This window comes from Cryptomeria japonica, unplaced genomic scaffold (assembly GCF_030272615.1).
Source record: "Cryptomeria japonica unplaced genomic scaffold, Sugi_1.0 HiC_scaffold_76, whole genome shotgun sequence".
Taxonomy (NCBI): domain Eukaryota; kingdom Viridiplantae; phylum Streptophyta; class Pinopsida; order Cupressales; family Cupressaceae; genus Cryptomeria; species Cryptomeria japonica.
In genome coordinates, this window is record NW_026728898.1 from 417501 (window position 1) to 436352 (window position 18852).

Consider the following 18852-nt stretch of genomic DNA (forward strand, 5'->3'; position numbering starts at 1 on the left):
AGGGATGGGGCGGGAAGGCCCCAACGGCTAGACGGAAGAGGCTTCAGGGCCGCCTAGGAATGGTCCAAGCATCGGACACGCTTGGGGCGACTACCAGTGACAGCCCCCTATCCCGCGATGCGTCCGATACGAAGATGGTTCCAAGGCGGCCGAGGAGCCTCACCGCATAGCAATCGGGGTGCGAGGTGGGGGATGCGGCGAGATGGCCCCAACGGCTAGACGGAAGAGGCCACAGGGCCGCGTCGGAATAGTCCAAGCATCGGACGCGCTTGGGGCGACTACCAGTGACAACCCCTTATCCCGCGATGCGTCCGATACGAAGATAGTTCCAAGGCGGCCGAGGAGCCTCACCGCATAGCAATCGGGGTGCGAGGTGGGGGATGCGGCGAGATGGCCCCAACGGCTAGACGGAAGAGGCTGCAGGGCCGCCTCGGAATAGTCCAAGCATCGGACGCGCTTGGGGCCACTACCAGTGACAACCCCTTATCCCGCGATGCGTCCGATACGAAGATAGTTCCAAGGCGGCCGAAGAGCCTCACCGCATAGCAATCGGGGTGCGAGGTGGGGGATGCGGCGAGATGGCCCCAACGGCTAGACGGAAGAGGCCACAGGGCCGCCTCGGAATAGTCCAAGCATCGGACGCGCTTGGGGCGACTACCAGTGACAACCCCTTATCCCGCGATGCGTCCGATACGAAGATAGTTCCCAGGCGGCCGAGGAGCCTCACCGCATAGCAATCGGGGTGCGAGGCGAGGGATGCGGCGAGATGGCCCCAAAGGCTAGACGGAAGAGGCTGCAGGGCTGCCTCGGAATAGTCCAAGCATCGGACGCGCTTGGGGCGACTACCACTGCCAACCCCTTATCCCGCGATGCGTCCGATACACAGATAGTTCCGAGGCGGCCGAGGAGGTGGGGGATGCAGCGAGATGGCCCCAACGGCTAGACGGAAGAGGCTGCAGGGCCGCCTCGGAATAGTCCAAGCATCGGACGCGCTTGGGGCGACTACCAGTGACAACCCCTTATCCCGCGATGCGTCCGATACACAGATAGTTCCGAGGCGGCCAAGGAGCCTCACCGCATAGCAATCGTGGTGCGAGGTGGGGGATGCGGCGAGATGGCCCCAACGGCTAGACGGAAGAGGCTGCAGGGCCGCCTCGGAATGGTCCAAGCATCGGATGCGCTTGGGGCGACTACCACTGCCAACCCCTTATCCCGCGATGCGTCCGATACACAGATAGTTCCAAGGCGGCCGAGGAGCCTCACAGCATAGCAATCAGGGTGCGAGGCGAGGGATGCGGCGAGAAAGCCCCAACGGCTAGAGGGAAGAGGCTTCAGGTCCGCCTCGGAATGGTCCAAGCATCGGACGCGCTTGGGGCGACTACCAGTGACAACCCCTTATCCCGCGACGCGTCCGATACACAGATAGTTCCAAGGCGGCCGAGGAGCCTCACCGCATAGCAATCGGGGTGCGAGGCGAGGGATGCGGCGAGAAGGACCCAACGGCTACACGGAAGAGGCTTCGGGGCCGCCTCGGAATGGTCCAAGCATCGGACGCGCTTGGGGCGACTACCAGTGACAACCCCTTATCCCACGACGCGTCCGATACACAGATAGTTCCAAGGCGGCCGAGGAGCCTCACCGCATAGCAATCGGGGTGCGAGGCGAGGGATGCGGCGAGAACGACCCAACGGCTACACGGAAGAGGCTTCGGGGCCGCCTCGGAATGGTCCAAGCATCGGACGCGCTTGGGGCGACTACCAGTGACAACCCCTTATCCCGCGACGCGTCCGATACACAGATAGTTCCAAGGCGGCCGAGGAGCCTCACCGCATAGCAATCGGGGTGCGAGGCGAGGGATGCGGCGAGAAGGACCCAACGGCTAGACGGAAGAGGCTTCGGGTCCGCCTCGGAATGGTCCAAGCATCGGACGCGCTTGGGGCGACTACCAGTGACAACCCCTTATCCCGCGACGCGTCCGATACACAGATAGTTCCAAGGCGGCCGAGGAGCCTCACCGCATAGCAATCGGGGTGCGAGGCGAGGGATGCGGCGAGAAGGACCCAACGGCTAGACGGAAGAGGCTTCGGGTCCGCCTCGGAATGGTCCAAGCATCGGACGCGCTTGGGGCGACTACCAGTGACAACCCCTTATCCCGCGACGCGTCCGATACACAGATAGTTCCAAGGCGGCCGAGGAGCCTCACCGCATAGCAATCGGGGTGCGAGGCGAGGGATGCGGCGAGAAGGACCCAACGGCTAGACGGAAGAGGCTTCGGGTCCGCCTCGGAATGGTCCAAGCATCGGACGCGCTTGGGGCGACTACCAGTGACAACCCCTTATCCCGCGACGCGTCCGATACACAGATAGTTCCGAGGCGGCCGAGGAGCCTCACCGCATAGCAATCGGGGTGCGAGGCGAAGGATGCGGCGAGAAGGACCCAACGGCTAGACGGAAGAGGCTTCGGGTCCGCCTCGGAATGGTCCAAGCATCGGACGCGCTTGGGGCGACTACCAGTGACAACCCCTTATCCCGCGACGCGTCCGATACACAGATAGTTCCAAGGCGGCCGAGGAGCCTCACCGCATAGCAATCGGGGTGCGAGGCGAGGGATGCGGCGAGAAGGACCCAACGGCTAGACGGAAGAGGCTTCAGGGCCGCCTCGGAATGGTCCAAGCATCGAACGCGCTTGGGGCGACTACCAGTGACAACCCCTTATCCCGCGACGCGTCCGATACACAGATAGTTCCGAGGCGGCCGAGGAGCCTCACCGCATAGCAATCGGGGTGCGAGGCGAGGGATGCGGCGAGAAGGACCCAACGGCTAGACGGAAGAGGCTTCAGGGCCGCCTCGGAATGGTCCAAGCATCGGACGCGCTTGGGGCGACTACCAGTGACAACCCCTTATCCCGCGACGCGTCCGATACACAGATAGTTCCGAGGCGGCCGAGGAGCCTCACCGCATAGCAATCGGGGTGCGAGGCGAGGGATGCGGCGAGAAGGACCCAACGGCTAGACGGAAGAGGCTTCAGGGCCGCCTCGGAATGGTCCAAGCATCGGACGCGCTTGGGGCGACTACCAATGACAACCCCTTATCCCGCGACGCGTCCGATACACAGATAGTTCCGAGGCGGCCGAGGAGCCTCACCGCATAGCAATCGGGGTGCGAGGCGAGGGATGCGGCGAGAAGGACCCAACGGCTAGACGGAAGAGGCTTCAGGGCCGCCTCGGAATGGTCCAAGCATCGGACGCGCTTGGGGCGACTACCAGTGACAACCCCTTATCCCGCGACGCGTCCGATACACAGATAGTTCCGAGGCGGCCGAGGAGCCTCACCGCATAGCAATCGGGGTGCGAGGCGAGGGATGCGGCGAGAAGGACCCAACGGCTAGACGGAAGAGGCTTCAGGGCCGCCTCGGAATGGTCCAAGCATCGGACGCGCTTGGGGCGACTACCGTTGCCAACCCCTTATCCCGCGATGCGTCTGATACACAGATAGTTCCGAGGCGGCCGAGGAGCCTCACCGCATAGCAATCGGGTTGCGAGGCAGATTATTGGGAAGGGAATCCCCTGGGATGCGGCTCAAGCAGTGCCCAAAGGGACTGGAATGCGGAATCACATCGAGAGACCCAAATGCTATACGAGGGCTCAAATCGAATTATCGATTTGGCCACGACATGGACGCATCGGAACGACTACCTTTGCCGAACCACTCGCAATTGCATCCATACCGAAACCAATAGACATTTCCGTTAGAGCCCTCGCATAGCATTCGGGAATCTCGCATGCCCCTCTAAATCGACCAATGCTGGCGCTCAATGAAAATCCGAGCGCTACCACCGTTCGAGCGCCAGCATTGGTCGAGTTAGAGGGGCACGGGGGAGAATGCTCCAGTCAACACCTCCCCTATATAAGTTATTTGTCCGATTCTCGCACAACCGTAGTCTGCCTCGTCGAATCAAACAACGGTCCCAGATTCCGACTTCCGTTCCGTAGAGACCCAAAAGCTAGATGGAGGCTCGCAAGAAAGAGAGTCGGCGCATAGCAATCGGGTTTCTCGAACGTTTAGGGACCGAGCTCACTTGCGGATAGGGCAAAATCCGCCAAGCAACCCAAAAGCTAGACGGGGGCTCGAATCGAATCGCCTAGGCGGCCACAACAACGACGTGTTGGATCGACTACCAGTGCCAAACCATTCAGCAAGACTAGTCTGTGTCGAGGCCGGATAGAGATTCTCAGAGAGCGCCCGCATAGCATTTAGGAGACCTGCCGCGTCCCTCACACTCGACAAATGGTGGTGCACGTTTATAAATCCGAGCGATCCCAACCCTTTCAAGCACCAACATCGGTCGAGATAGAGGGGCACGGAGGGGGCTGCGTGAGACAACACAGTCCCCTATATAAGTTATTTGTCCGATTCTCACACATCCGAAGAATGGTCATCAAATCGGACAACAGCCCAAACTTCCGACTTCCGTCCCAGAAAGCCCAAGAGCTATCTAAAACGTTCATGGCCGGAACTCGATCGCGGCTATACCAGTCCGCCAAGCAACCCAAAAGCTAGACTGGAGCTCTAGTCGAATCACCTCTGTGGCCATTGCAAGGACGTGTTGGAGCGACTACCATTGCCGAACCATTCCGCAGGTCGAGTCCATACCAAGGCCGCATAGAGATTCACGATGAGCTCCTGCATAGCAATCAGGAGACTTGCCGTGTCCATCACAATCGATAAATCCTGGTGCAAGATTTTTGCATCCGAGCGCTCCAACCAGTCGAGCACCAGCATCAATCGACATAAACGGGCACGGGGGGAGGATGCTCGAGAACACTACCTCCCCTATATAAGTTATTTGTCCGATTCTCAAGCAGCCGAAGTCTGGTCATCGAATCGGGTCAAAGACCACAACTTCCGACTTTACCCACAATGCAAGTCATCGAATCGAACATCGGCCCCCGAGTCGGACTCCATGCGTATGTCAGGTCATCGGACCCAAATTCCGCCTTCCTGCGCATGGCGGGCCATCAATATCAACTCGGTCATCGGACCCAAACTCCGCCTTTTTGCGTATGGCACGCCTTCAAATCGGTCATCGGACCCAAATTCCGCCTTCCTGTGCATGGCGGGCCATCAACATCAACTCGGTCATCGGACCCAAATTCCGCCTTTCTGCGCATGGCACGCCATCAACTCGGTCATCGGACCCAAATTCCGCCTTCCTGCGCATGGCAGGTCATCGGACACAAATTCAGACCTCGCCAATATGCCTACGTATCGAATCGGTCATCGGACCCAACTTCCGACTTCATCCATACTGTAGGGTCTTTGAGGTTGGCGCGGTGCGCTCAACCCAGGGAGTCGACCCATCGAAGCATACACCTCCCCTATATAAGCTATTTGTCCGATTCCCACACCTGTGTAGTTTGCACCTCTGACCAGGACATCGACCCCAACTTCCGAACTCGACTGCAACGACGGCACCAGCGCCTTGGTGCGCACCTTGCGACGCACAGTCCCAACATTCGCCTTCCTGCACATGGCAGGTCATCGGACCCAAATTCCGACCTCGCGAGTATGCCTACATATCGAATCGGTCATCGGACCCAACTTCCGACTTCATCCATACCGTAGGGTCTTTGAGGTTGGCGCGGTGCGCTCAACCCGGGGAGTCGACCCAACGAAGCATACACCTCCCCTATATAAGCTATTTGTCCGATTCCCACACCTGTGTAGTTTGCACCTCCGATCAAGACATCGACCCCAACTTCCGAACTCGCCTCCAACGACCGAACCAGCGCCTTGGTGCGCACCTTGCAACGCACAGTGCCAACATTCGCCTTCCTGCACGTGGCAGGTCATCGGACCCAAATTCCGACCTCGCGAGTATGCCTACATATCGAATCGGTCATCGGACCCAACTTCCGACTTCATCCATACCGTAGGGTCTTTGAGGTTGGCGCGGTGCGCTCAACCCGGGGAGTCGACCCAACGAAGCATACACCTCCCCTATATAAGCTATTTGTCCGATTCCCACACCTGTGTAGCTTGCACCTCCGATCAGGACATCGACCCCAACTTCCGAACTCGACTAAAAAGACCGCACCAGCGCCTTGGTGTGCACCTTGCAACGCACAGTGTCAACATTCGCCTTCCTGCACATGGCAGGTCATCGGACCCAAATTCCGACCTCATGAGCATACCTACTAATCGAATCGGTCATCGGACCCAACTTCCGACTTCATCCATACCGTAGGGTCTTTGAGGTTGGCGCGGTGCGCTCAACCTGGGGAGTCGACCCATCGAAGCATACACCTCCCCTATATAAGCTATTTGTCCGATTCCGACACCTGTGTAGTTTGCACCTCCGCTCAGGACATCGACCCCAACTTCCGAACTCGCCTGCAACGACCGAACCAGCGCCTTGGTGCGCACCAAAAGTGCGCACTTTTGGAGGGCACTTTTGTGCGCTCCAAAGGTGCGCACTTTTGGAGGGCACTTTTCTGCGCTCCAAAGGTGCGCACTTTTGGAGGGCACTTTTTGGAGGGCACTTTTCTGCGCTCCAAAGGTGCGCACTTTTGGAGGGCACTTTTTGGAGGGCACTTTTCTGCGCTCCAAAGGTGCGCACTTTTGGAGGGCACTTTTTGGAGGGCACTTTTCTGCGCTCCAAAGGTGCGCACTTTTGGAGGGCACTTTTTGGAGGGCACTTTTCTGCGCTCCAAAGGTGCGCACTTTTGGAGGGCACTTTTTGGAGGGCACTTTTCTGCGCTCCAAAGGTGCGCACTTTTGGAGGGCACTTTTTGGAGGGCACTTTTCTGCGCTCCAAAGGTGCGCACTTTTGGAGGGCACTTTTTGGAGGGCACTTTTCTGCGCTCCAAAGGTGCGCACTTTTGGAGGGCACTTTTTGGAGGGCACTTTTCTGCGCTCCAAAGGTGCGCACTTTTGGAGGGCACTTTTTGGAGGGCACTTTTCTGCGCTCCAAAGGTGCGCACTTTTGGAGGGCACTTTTTGGAGGGCACTTTTCTGCGCTCCAAAGGTGCGCACTTTTGGAGGGCACTTTTGTGCACTCCAAAGGTGCGCACTTTTGGAGGGCACTTTTCCTGTGCTCCAAAGGTGCACACCTAGGTGAGCACCTTCGACCACACCTTGTAGCACACCAAACTCTGACTTTCGACTTCATCCGCAATGCAGGGTCTTTGAGGTTGGCGCAATGCGCACAACCAGGGGAGTCGACCCATCAAACCCAACACCTCCCCTATATAAGCTATTTGTCTGATTCTCATACATGCGTAGCCTGCAGGAGCAATTAGGACATCGACCCCAACTTTCGGCTTCTAAACGAAAACAAGGTCTTTGAGGTTGGTGTAATGCGAACAACTAGGGGAGTCAACCCATCAAACCCAACACCTCCCCTATATAAGCTATTTGTCTGATTCTCATACATGTGTAGTCTACAGGAGCAATTAGGACATCGACCCCAACTTTTGACTTCTTAACGAAAACAAGGTCTTTGAGGTTGACGTAATGCGCACAACCAGGGGAGTCGACCCATCAAACCCAACACCTCCCCTATATAAGCTATTTGTCCGATTCTCATACATGTGTAGCCTGCAGGAGCCATTAGGACATTGACCCCAACTTTTGACTTCTTAACGAAAACAAGGTCTTTGAGGTTGGCGTAATGCGCACAACCAAGGGAGTTGACCCATCAAACCCAACACCTCCCCTATATAAGCTATTTGTCTGATTCTCATACATGTGTAGCCTGCAACAACGATTAGGACATCCACCCCAACTTCTGAATTCGTCTGCGTTGACCGCACCAAAGGTGCACGCCTTGGTGCTCACCAAAATCCGACTTCCGACTTCTTCTGCTATGCGGGGTCTTTGAGGTTGGCGCAGTGCGCACAACCAGGGGAGTCAACCCACCGAATGCAACACCTCCCCTATATAAGCTATTTGTCTGATTCTCATACATGCGTAGACTGCAGCAATGATTAGGACATCCACCCCAACTTTTGACTTCTTAAACAAGACAGGGTCTTTGAAGTTGGTGCAGTGCACACAACCAGGGGAGTCGACCCATCAAACGCAACACCTCCCCTATATAAAGCTATTTGTCCGATTCTCATACGTGTAGTCTGCAGCAGCGATTAGGACATCGACCCCAACTTCCGAATTCGTTTGCATTGACCGCACCAAAGGTGCACGCCTTGGTGTGCACCCTGGAGTGCACTTTGGTGCTCACCTCGGTGCACACTTTGGTGTGCACCTCGGTGTGCACCAAAGGTGCGCACCTTGGAGCGCACCAAAGGTGTACACTTTGGAGCGCACCACATAGGGTCTTTGAGAGGTTGGCGCAGTGCGCACACCAAGGTGGGTGTTGAGGTGCGTGCCGAGGTGGGTGGGTGCTAGGGTGCGCTCCATGGTGGGTGCCAGGGTGGGTGCGTGCTAGGGTGGATTCCAAAGAGGGTCATAGGGTGGGTGCCAAGGTGGGTTGGTGATATAGTGGGTTCAAAGGTGGGTACTAGGGTGGGTTCCAAGGTGGGTCACAAGTTGGGTGCCAGGATGCGTGGGTGTTAGGTTGGGTGCCAAGGTGGGCTCCTGCGTGGGTGGGTGCTAGGGTGGGTTTCAAGGTGGACGCGAGGGCGGGTGCCAAGGTGGGTAACAAGTTGGGTGTTAGGATGGGTGAGTGCTAGAGTGGGTGCCAAGGTGGGTGGGTGCTAAGGTGGATGCCAAGGTGGTTCACAGGGTGGGTGGGTTCTAGGGTGAGTTCCAAGGTGGGTCACAGGTTCAGTGCTAGGGTGGGTGTCAAGGCGGGTGTCGAGGTGCCTGGGTGCTAGGGTGTGGATGCCAATGTGGGTCATAGGGTGGGTACTAGGGTGGGCTGCAATGTGGGTGCCAAGGTGGGTAACATGCTCGGTGGGTTCTAAATTGGGTGCCAGGGTGGGTGTGCACCCACCTTGCCCGAGGTGGGTGCCAAGGTGCCAGTGTGGGTGGGTGCTAAGGTGGATGCCAAGGTGGGTGAGAAGGTGGGTGATAGGTTGAGTGGTAGGATGGGTGGGTGCCAAGATGGGTCACAGGGTGGGTGCAAGGGTGGGTAGGTGCTAGGGTTGGTGTCAGGGTGGGTGGGTGCTAGGTTGGGTTCCAAGGTGGGTGCGAGGGTGAGTGTCAAGGTGGGTCACAGGTTAGGTGCTAGGATGGGTGAGTGCTAGGGTGCAAAGGTGCCAGGGTGGGTGCTAGGATGGGTCGATGCTAGGGTGAGTGGCAAGGTGGGTCCACAAGTGTCAAGGTGGGTGCCGAGGTGGGTGCCAAGTCGGCGACTGCTATGGTGGATGCCAAGGTGGGTCACGGGGTGGGTGCCAAGTTGCTAGGTTGGGTTCCAAGGTGGGTGCCAACGTGGGTGCTAGGGTGCGTGGGTTAAAGGGTGTGTCACAACGTGGGTGCCAGGATGGGTGCGCACCCACACTGGCCAAGACGGGTGCGGGTGCAAGGTTGGGTTCCAAGCCCGGTCACAGGCTGGGTGCTAGGATGGGTGGGTGCCAAGGTGGGCACCAGGGTGGGTGCACCCACCCTGGCCAAGGTGGGTCACGGGGTGGGTCCTAGGGTGGGTAACGGGGTGGGTACTAAGGTGCGTGCCAAGGTGGGTCATAGGGTGGGTGCCAAGGTGGGCACCAGGGTGGGTGTGCACCAACCCTAGCCAGGGTAGGTCACGGGGTGGTTGTCGGGGTGGGCGTCAAGGAGCCAAGGTGGGTGGCAAGTAGCCAAGTTGCGTGCCAAGGTGGGTGTCGGGGTGGGTGCCAAGGATCCAAGGTGGGTGCCAAGGAACCAAGGTGGGTGTCTGGGTGGGTGCCGAGGTGGGAGCCAGGGTGGGTCCCAAGGTGAGTGCAAAGGTGGGTGCCAGGGTCAAGGTGAGTGCCAATGTGGGTTCCAAGGTGCCAGGGTCAGGGTGAGTGCCAATGTGGGTTCAAAGGTGCTAAGTTGGGTGCGAGGTTGGGTGCGAGGGTGGGTGGGTGCCAAGGTGTGCTAGGTGGAAGCCCGGGTGGGTCGGCATCCCATGGGTGTCGAGTTGGGTGCCTGATGGGTGCTTCTTGTCAAGTTTTAGTCGTCGGGACTCATTTCGAGCCTTAGAGGTCGTTTCTTGTCCGGTTGCCCTGTCTTCGACCTGGGAACCCAATTTTGGTCCTCGGGTCCCATTTTTTTTTGTCTCGCATCCCACTTTTGGCCTGTGGCCTTTTCGGGGTCGATTCTCGTTTTGGGCATCAGAGCATGTTTCTTCTCCTAAAACCCAATATTTGTTTATTAAGTCTCGGAACACATTTTTGTTCTCGTGGACCCATCATGGGTCTTGGAACGCATTTGTGGTCCTTGGGTCCCATTTTGCATCCCGAAACTTGTGTTTTGGTGCTTGATCCCTATTTTGGGTGCCCACCTTGCACCAAGTGCGCACCCGGGGCAAACCGAGCGCCTTGGTGCACCGGGGCAAGATCGAGCGTGCACCCGAGGCGCCCCGAACATGCACCAAGGTGCACTCGGCCCACATGTGAGCGCAGGTCGTTGCGCCCGAGGTGGTGTGTGGGCACCGCGTTGCAGACGGGACACTGCACGCACACGACGCCCCCTCCAGGTGCACGCACGTAGGCCGGGCCGGGTGCACACCCGACGCCCTAGCAAGGTGCGCGCACCCGGGCAGGGCTCACACTTGGCGAACGGGGCGCACTTCGCGAGGGAGGGTGTGCACCTCGACGGGGGTGGGTGGCCGGGGTGGATTCGCACGTGGGTCGCGGTTTGCTAAGTACACACTGCGACAAGCTCATAACGGGTGCGATCATACCAGCGTTAGTGCACCGGATCCCATCAGAACTCCGCAGTTAAGCGCGCTTGGGCCGGAGTAGTACTGGGATGGGTGACCTCCCGGGAAGTCCCGGTGTTGCACCCTTTTTTAGTTTTTCGCCGGGCGTCGCAATGCTATTTGAATAAACCTTTTGCCCGTTTGCGTTCTCGTCGGGGCCGGGCCGGGCCGGGGTGCGCTGCCCGCACTACCGCGCGCGCGGGGGCGACACCGAGCGCGCACCCGAGGCGCCCCGAGCACACAGGCCACGGTGCAACCCGGGCGTTGTGCGCGCACCCCGGTGCGCCCGAGGTGCTGCGCGCGCACCCAGGTGAAATCGGTGTGCACCTCGGCCAGTGCGCGCTCGGTCGAGTCGCGCACGTTGGCCAAGGTGCACGGTGATGTTTCTTACTCTAAGGTTCCGCACCAGACGCCCGGGACAGGTGAGCGAAGCTGGGCGGGGCCGGGTGCGCGGCCGGGGCAGGTGCACGCAGCTGGAGAGAGCTTTGGAGCACACTTCGGAGCGCACCAATGATGCGCTCCATTCAAAAGTTTCCTGAAAAGGCAAAAAAAGTTGAGATTATAGAATTTCCCACTTGAGAGATTGTAAAAAAAAAAAATTTAAAATGAAGGAAACGCGGGTGCCAAGGTGTGCGCAGCCCAGCCAAGGTGTGCGCACCAAGGCGCCCACCCTGGCGAAGGTGCACGCAAGGTGCGCACCCGAGGCAAACCGGACAATTAACCCAACTTTCGACTTCGCGCGCACCTTGGAGCGCACTTCGGAGCGCTCCTTGGTGCGCACCAATCTTGGGCACCTCGGAGTGCACCATGGCGCCCACCAAGGTGCGCACCCGGGGCAAACCGAGCTCCGACTTCGTGCGCACCTTGGAGCGCACGAAAGGTGCGCACCATGGCGCCCACCAAGGTGCGCAGCCCAGCCAAGGCGTGCGCATCAAGGTGCGCACCCTGGCGAAGGTGCGCACCCGGGGCAAACCGAGCTCCGACTTCGTGCGCACCTTGGAGCGCACAAAAGGTGCGCAACCCAGCCAAGGTGTGCGCACCCCGGTCAAACCGAGCTCCGAATCGTGCGCACCAGAGGTGCACGCCATCGTGCGCACCTTGGAGCACACTTCGGAGCCCTCCTTGGTGCGCGCCGATGTTGCGCACCTCGGAGCGCACCCGGGGAAAACAATGCAATTAACCCGACTTTCGACTTCGTGGGCACCTCGGAGCGCTCTCGGGTTCGCACCTCGGAGCACACCGAGGTGCGCACCTTTGATGCGCTGCCTTCACCAATTTCCAGAAAAGGCAAGAAAACATTGAGAAGGTGTGCGCACCGAGGTGCCCACCCTGGCGAAGGTGCACGCGAGGTGCGCACCCGGGGCAAACCGGGCTCCGACTTCGTGCACGCCGCACCTTGGAGCACACTTCGGAGCGCTCCTTGGTGCGCACCAGGGCGCGCAACCCAGCCGAGGTGCCCACCCCGGCGAAGGTGCACGCGAGGTGCGCACCCGGGGCAAACCGGGCTCCGACTTCGTGCACGCCATGGTGCCCACCGCGGCGAAGGTGCACGCGAGGTGCGCACCCGGGGCAAACCGGGCTCCGACTTCGTGCACGCCGCACCTTGGAGCACACTTCGGAGCGCTCCTTGGTGCGCACCATGGTGCCCACCAGGGCGCGCAACCCCGCCGAAGGTGCACGCGAGGTGCGCACTCGGGGCAAACCGGGCTCCGACTTCGTGCACGCCGCACCTTGGAGCACACTTCGGAGCGCTCCTTGGTGCGCACCATGGTGCCCACCAGGGCGCGCAACCCCGCCGAAGGTGCACGCGAGGTGCGCACCCGGGGCAAACCGGGCTCCGACTTCGTGCACGCCATGGTGCGCACCGCGGCGAAGGTGCGCACCCGGGGCAAACCGGGCTCCGACTTCGTGCACGCCGCACCTTGGAGCACACTTCGGAGCGCTCCTTGGTGCGCACCAGGGCGCGCAACCCAGCCGAGGTGCCCACCCCGGCGAAGGTGCACGCGAGGTGCGTACCCGGGGCAAACCGGGCTCCGACTTCGTGCACGCCGCACCTTGGAGCACACTTCGGAGCGCTCCTTGGTGCGCACCATGGTGCCCACCAGGCCGCGCAACCCAGCCAAGGTGTGCGCACCAAGGTGCACGCGAGGTGCGCACCCGGGGCAAACCGGGGTCCGACTTCGTGCACGCCGCACCTTGGAGCACACATCGGGGCGCTCCCGGGTTCGCACCGGCGTTGCGCACCGTGGTGGGCACCTCGGAGCACACCAAGGTGGGCAGCGAGGTGCGCACCTTTGATGCGATGCCTTCACTAATTTCCATAAAAGGCAAAAAAAAAACGAGATTTTAAAATTTCCGTTTTGAAAGATAGTGAGAAAAAGGGAATGCTGGTGCCATCTTGAGCCCGCCCTGGTGCGCAGCCCAGCCAAGGTGTGCGCACCAAGGTGCCCACCCTGGCGAAGGTGCGCGCCCGGGCAATTAACCCAACTTCCAACTTCGCGCGCGCCAGGGTGGGAGCGCACCCAACAACCGGGCCTGGGAAGAGCCAATGCGAGAAACCCCACCAAACGCTCTGACAAAAAAAGAGGGGGCGCTCCAGTAACCCCGCTTCGGAGCGCACCCTGGGCAAACCCAGCCAAGGTGCCCACCCCGGCCAAGGTGCAGGCGAGGTGCGCACCCGGGGCAAACCGGGCTCCGACAACGTGCACGCCGCACCTTGGAGCACACTTCGTAGCGCTCCCGGGTGCGCACCTCAGAGCACACCAAGGTGGGCAGCGAGGTGCGCACCTTTGATGCGCTGCCTTCACTAATTTCCAGAAAAGGCAAAAAAAAAAGGAGATTTTAAAATTTCCGTTTTGAAAGATAGTGAAAAAAACGGAACGCGCGTGCCATCTTGAGCCCGCCCTGGTGCGCAGCCCAGGTAAGGTGCCCACCCTGGCAAAGGTGCGCACCCGGGCAATTAACCCTACTTCCGACTTCGTGCGCGCCAGGGTGGCAACCGGGCCTCGGAAGAGCCAATGCGAGAAACCCCACCAAACGCTCCGACAAAAAAAGAGGCGGCGCTCCAATAACCCCGCTTCGGAGCGCAGCCGGGGCAAACCCAGCCAAGGTGCCCACCCCGACGAAGGTGCACGCGAGGTGCGCACCCGGGGCAAACCGGGCTCCGACAACGTGCACGCAGCACCTTGGAGCACACTTCGAAGCACTCCCGGGTGCCCACCGGCGTTGCGCACCGTGGTGGGCAGCGAGGTGCGCACCTTTGATGCGCTGCCTTCACTAATTTCCAGAAAAAGGCAAAAAAAAATGAGATTTTAAAATTTCCGTTTTGAAAGATAGTGAAAAAAAAGGAACGCGGGTGCCATCTTGAGCCCGCCCTGGTGCGCAGCCCAGGCAAGGCATGCGCACCAAGGTGCCCACCCGAGGTGCACACCCGGGGCAAACCGGGCTCCGACTTCGTGCAGGCCGCACCTTGGAGCACACTTCGGAGCGCTCCTTGGTGCGCACCATGGTGCCCACCAGGGCGCGCAACCCAGCCAAGGTCTGCACACCAAGGTGCCCACCCCGGCGAACGTGCACGCGAGGTGCGCACCCGGGGCAAACCGGGCTCCGACTTCGTGCACGCCATGGTGCCCACCGCGGCGAAGGTGCACGCGAGGTGCGCACCCGGGGCAAACCGGGCTCCGACTTCGTGCACGCCGCACCTTGGAGCACACTTCGGAGCGCTCCTTGGTGCGCACCATGGTGCCCACCAGGGCGCGCAACCCAGCCAAGGTGTGCGCACCAAGGTGCACGCGAGGTGCGCACCCGGGGCAAACCGGGGTCCGACTTCGTGCACGCCGCACCTTGGAGCACACATCGGAGCGCTCCCAGGTTCGCACCAGCGTTGCGCACCTTTGATGCGCTGCCTTCACTAATTTCCAGAAAAGGCAAAAAAAAACGATATTTTAAAATTTCCGTTCTGAAAGATAGTGAAAAAAACGGAACGCGGGTGCCATCTTGAGCCCTTCCTGGTGCGCAGCCCAGGCAAGTTGTGCGCACCAAGGTGCCCACCCTGGCGGAGGTGCGCGCCCGGGGCAAACCGGGCTCCGACTTCGTGCACTGCATGGTGCCCACCAAGGCGCGCAACCCAGCCAAGGTGCCCACCGCAGCGAAGGTGCACGCGAGGTGCACACCCGGGGCAAACCGGGCTCCGACTTCGTGCACGCCGCACCTTGGAGCACACTTCAGAGCGCTCCTTGGTGCGCACCAGGGCGCGCAACCCAGCCGAGGTGCCCACCCCGGCGAAGGTGCACGCGAGGTGCGCACCCGGGGCAAACCGGGCTCCGACTTCGTGCACGCCATGGTGCCCACCGCGGCGAAGGTGCGCACCCGGGGCAAACCGGGCTCCGACTTCGTGCACGCCGCACCTTGGAGCACACTTCGGAGCGCTCCTTGGTGCGCACCATGGTGCCCACCAGGCCGCGCAACCCAGCCAAGGTGTGCGCACCAAGGTGCACGCGAGGTGCGCACCCGGGGCAAACCGGGGTCCGACTTCGTGCACGCCGCACCTTGGAGCACACATCGGGGCGCTCCCGGGTTCGCACCGGCGTTGCGCACCGTGGTGGGCACCTCGGAGCACACCAAGGTGGGCAGCGAGGTGCGCACCTTTGATGCGATGCCTTCACTAATTTCCATAAAAGGCAAAAAAAAAATGAGATTTTAAAATTTCCGTTTTGAAAGATAGTGAGAAAAAGGGAATGCTGGTGCCATCTTGAGCCCGCCCTGGTGCGCAGCCCAGCCAAGGTTTGCGCACCAAGGTGCCCACCCTGGCGAAGGTGCGCGCCCGGGCAATTAACCCAACTTCCAACTTCGCGCGCGCCAGGGTGGGAGCGCACCCAACAACCGGGCCTGGGAAGAGCCAATGCGAGAAACCCCACCAAACTCTCTGACAAAAAAAGAGGGGGCGCTCCAGTAACCCCGCTTCGGAGCGCACCCTGGGCAAACCCAGCCAAGGTGCCCACCCCGGCCAAGGTGCAGGCGAGGTGCGCACCCGGGGCAAACCGGGCTCCGACAACGTGCACGCCGCACCTTGGAGCACACTTCGTAGCGCTCCCGGGTGCGCACCTCAGAGCACACCAAGGTGGGCAGCGAGGTGCGCACCTTTGATGCGCTGCCTTCACTAATTTCCAGAAAAGGCAAAAAAAAAAGGAGATTTTAAAATTTCCGTTTTGAAAGATAGTGAAAAAAACGGAACGCGCGTGCCATCTTGAGCCCGCCCTGGTGCGCAGCCCAGGTAAGGTGCCACCCTGGCAAAGGTGCGCACCCGGGCAATTAACCCTACTTCCGACTTCGTGCGCGCCAGGGTGGCAACCGGGCCTCGGAAGAGCCAATGCGAGAAACCCCACCAAACGCTCCGACAAAAAAAGAGGCGGCGCTCCAATAACCCCGCTTCGGAGCGCAGCCGGGGCAAACCAAGCCAAGGTGCCCACCCCGACGAAGGTGCACGCGAGGTGCGCACCCGGGGCAAACCGGGCTCCGACAACGTGCACGCAACACCTTGGAGCACACTTCGAAGCACTCCCGGGTGCCCACCGGCGTTGCGCACCGTGGTGGGCAGCGAGGTGCGCACCTTTGATGCGCTGCCTTCACTAATTTCCAGAAAAAGGCAAAAAAAAATGAGATTTTAAAATTTCCGTTTTGAAAGATAGTGAAAAAAAAGGAACGCGGGTGCCATCTTGAGCCCGCCCTGGTGCGCAGCCCAGGCAAGGCATGCGCACCAAGGTGCCCACCCGAGGTGCACACCCGGGGCAAACCGGGCTCCGACTTCGTGCAGGCCGCACCTTGGAGCACACTTCGGAGCGCTCCTTGGTGCGCACCATGGTGCCCACCAGGGCGCACCCGGGGCAAACCGGGCTCCGACTTTGTGCACGCCGCACCTTGGAGCACACATCGGAGCGCTCCCAGGTTCGCACCAGCGTTGCGCACCTTTGATGCGCTGCCTTCACTAATTTCCAGAAAAGGCAAAAAAAAACGATATTTTAAAATTTCCGTTCTGAAAGATAGTGAAAAAAACGGAACGCGGGTGCCATCTTGAGCCCTTCCTGGTGCGCAGCCCAGGCAAGTTGTGCGCACCAAGGTGCCCACCCTGGCGGAGGTGCGCGCCCGGGGCAAACCGGGCTCCGACTTCGTGCACTGCATGGTGCCCACCAAGGCGCGCAACCCAGCCAAGGTGCCCACCGCAGCGAAGGTGCACGCGAGGTGCGCACCCGAGGTGCACACCCGGGGCAAACCGGGCTCCGACTTCGTGCACGCCGCACCTTGGAGCACACTTCAGAGCGCTCCTTGGTACGCACCAGGGCGCGCAACCCAGCCAAGGTGCTCACCCCGGCGAAGGTGCACGCGAGGTGCGCACCCGGGGCAAACCGGGCTCGGACTTCGTGCACGCCGCACCTTGGAGCACACATCGGAGCGCTCCCGGGTTCGCACCAGCATTGCGCACCTTTGATGCGCTGCCTTCACTAATTTCCAGAAAAGGCAAAAAAAAGAAAAAAATGAGATTTTAAAATTTCCGTTTTGAAAGATAGTGAAAAAAACGGAACGCGGGTGCCATCTTGAGCCCGCCCTGGTGTGCAGCCCAGGCAAGTTGTGCGCACCAAGGCACCCACCCTGGCCAAGGTGGGTCACGGGGTGGGTCCTAGGGTGGGTAACGGGGTGGGTACTAAGGTGCGTGCCAAGGTGGGTCATAGGGTGGGTGCCAAGGTGGGCACCAGGGTGGGTGTGCACCAACCCTAGCCAGGGTAGGTCACGGGGTGGTTGTCGGGGTGGGCGTCAAGGAGCCAAGATGGGTGGCAAGTAGCCAAGTTGCGTGCCAAGGTGGGTGTCGGGGTGGGTGCCAAGGATCCAAGGTGGGTGCCAAGGAACCAAGGTGGGTGTCTGGGTGGGTGCCGAGGTGGGAGCCAGGGTGGGTCCCAAGGTGAGTGCAAAGGTGGGTGCCAGGGTCAAGGTGAGTGCCAATGTGGGTTCCAAGGTGCCAGGGTCAGGGTGAGTGCCAATGTGGGTTCAAAGGTGCTAAGTTGGGTGCGAGGTTGGGTGCGAGGGTGGGTGGGTGCCAAGGTGTGCTAGGTGGAAGCCCGGGTGGGTCGGCATCCCATGGGTGTCGAGTTGGGTGCCTGATGGGTGCTTCTTGTCAAGTTTTAGTCGCCGGGACTCATTTCGAGCCTTAGAGGTCGTTTCTTGTCCGGTTGCCCTGTCTTCGACCTGGGAACCCAATTTTGGTCCTCGGGTCCCATTTTTTTTTGTCTCGCATCCCACTTTTGGCCTGTGGCCTTTTCGGGGTCGATTCTCGTTTTGGGCATCAGAGCATGTTTCTTCTCCTAAAACCCAATATTTGTTTATTAAGTCTCGGAACACATTTTTGTTCTCGTGGACCCATCATGGGTCTTGGAACGCATTTGTGGTCCTTGGGTCCCATTTTGCATCCCGAAACTTGTGTTTTGGTGCTTGATCCCTATTTTGGGTGCCCACCTTGCACCAAGTGCGCACCCGGGGCAAACCGAGCGCCTTGGTGCACCGGGGCAAGATCGAGCGTGCACCCGAGGCGCCCCGAACATGCACCAAGGTGCACTCGGCCCACATGTGAGCGCAGGTCGTTGCGCCCGAGGTGGTGTGTGGGCACCGCGTTGCAGACGGGACACTGCACGCACACGACGCCCCCTCCAGGTGCACGCACGTAGGCCGGGCCGGGTGCACACCCGACGCCCTAGCAAGGTGCGCGCACCCGGGCAGGGCTCACACTTGGCGAACGGGGCGCACTTCGCGAGGGAGGGTGTGCACCTCGACGGGGGTGGGTGGCCGGGGTGGATTCGCACGTGGGTCGCGGTTTGCTAAGTACACACTGCGACAAGCTCATAACGGGTGCGATCATACCAGCGTTAGTGCACCGGATCCCATCAGAACTCCGCAGTTAAGCGCGCTTGGGCCGGAGTAGTACTGGGATGGGTGACCTCCCGGGAAGTCCCGGTGTTGCACCCT

General features: G+C 60.3%; 2 non-coding genes across 2 annotated transcripts; both read left to right on the forward strand.

Annotated features, from left to right (window-relative positions):
* The first annotated feature begins 10810 nt into the window (after positions 1-10810).
* Positions 10811-10929, forward strand: LOC131864092 (5S ribosomal RNA). Its single transcript, XR_009362983.1, has one exon. It is a non-coding gene; the product is annotated as a 5S ribosomal RNA (ribosomal RNA).
* Positions 10930-18733: 7804 nt separating this feature from the next.
* Positions 18734-18852, forward strand: LOC131864093 (5S ribosomal RNA). The gene has a single exon (XR_009362984.1). It is a non-coding gene; the product is annotated as a 5S ribosomal RNA (ribosomal RNA).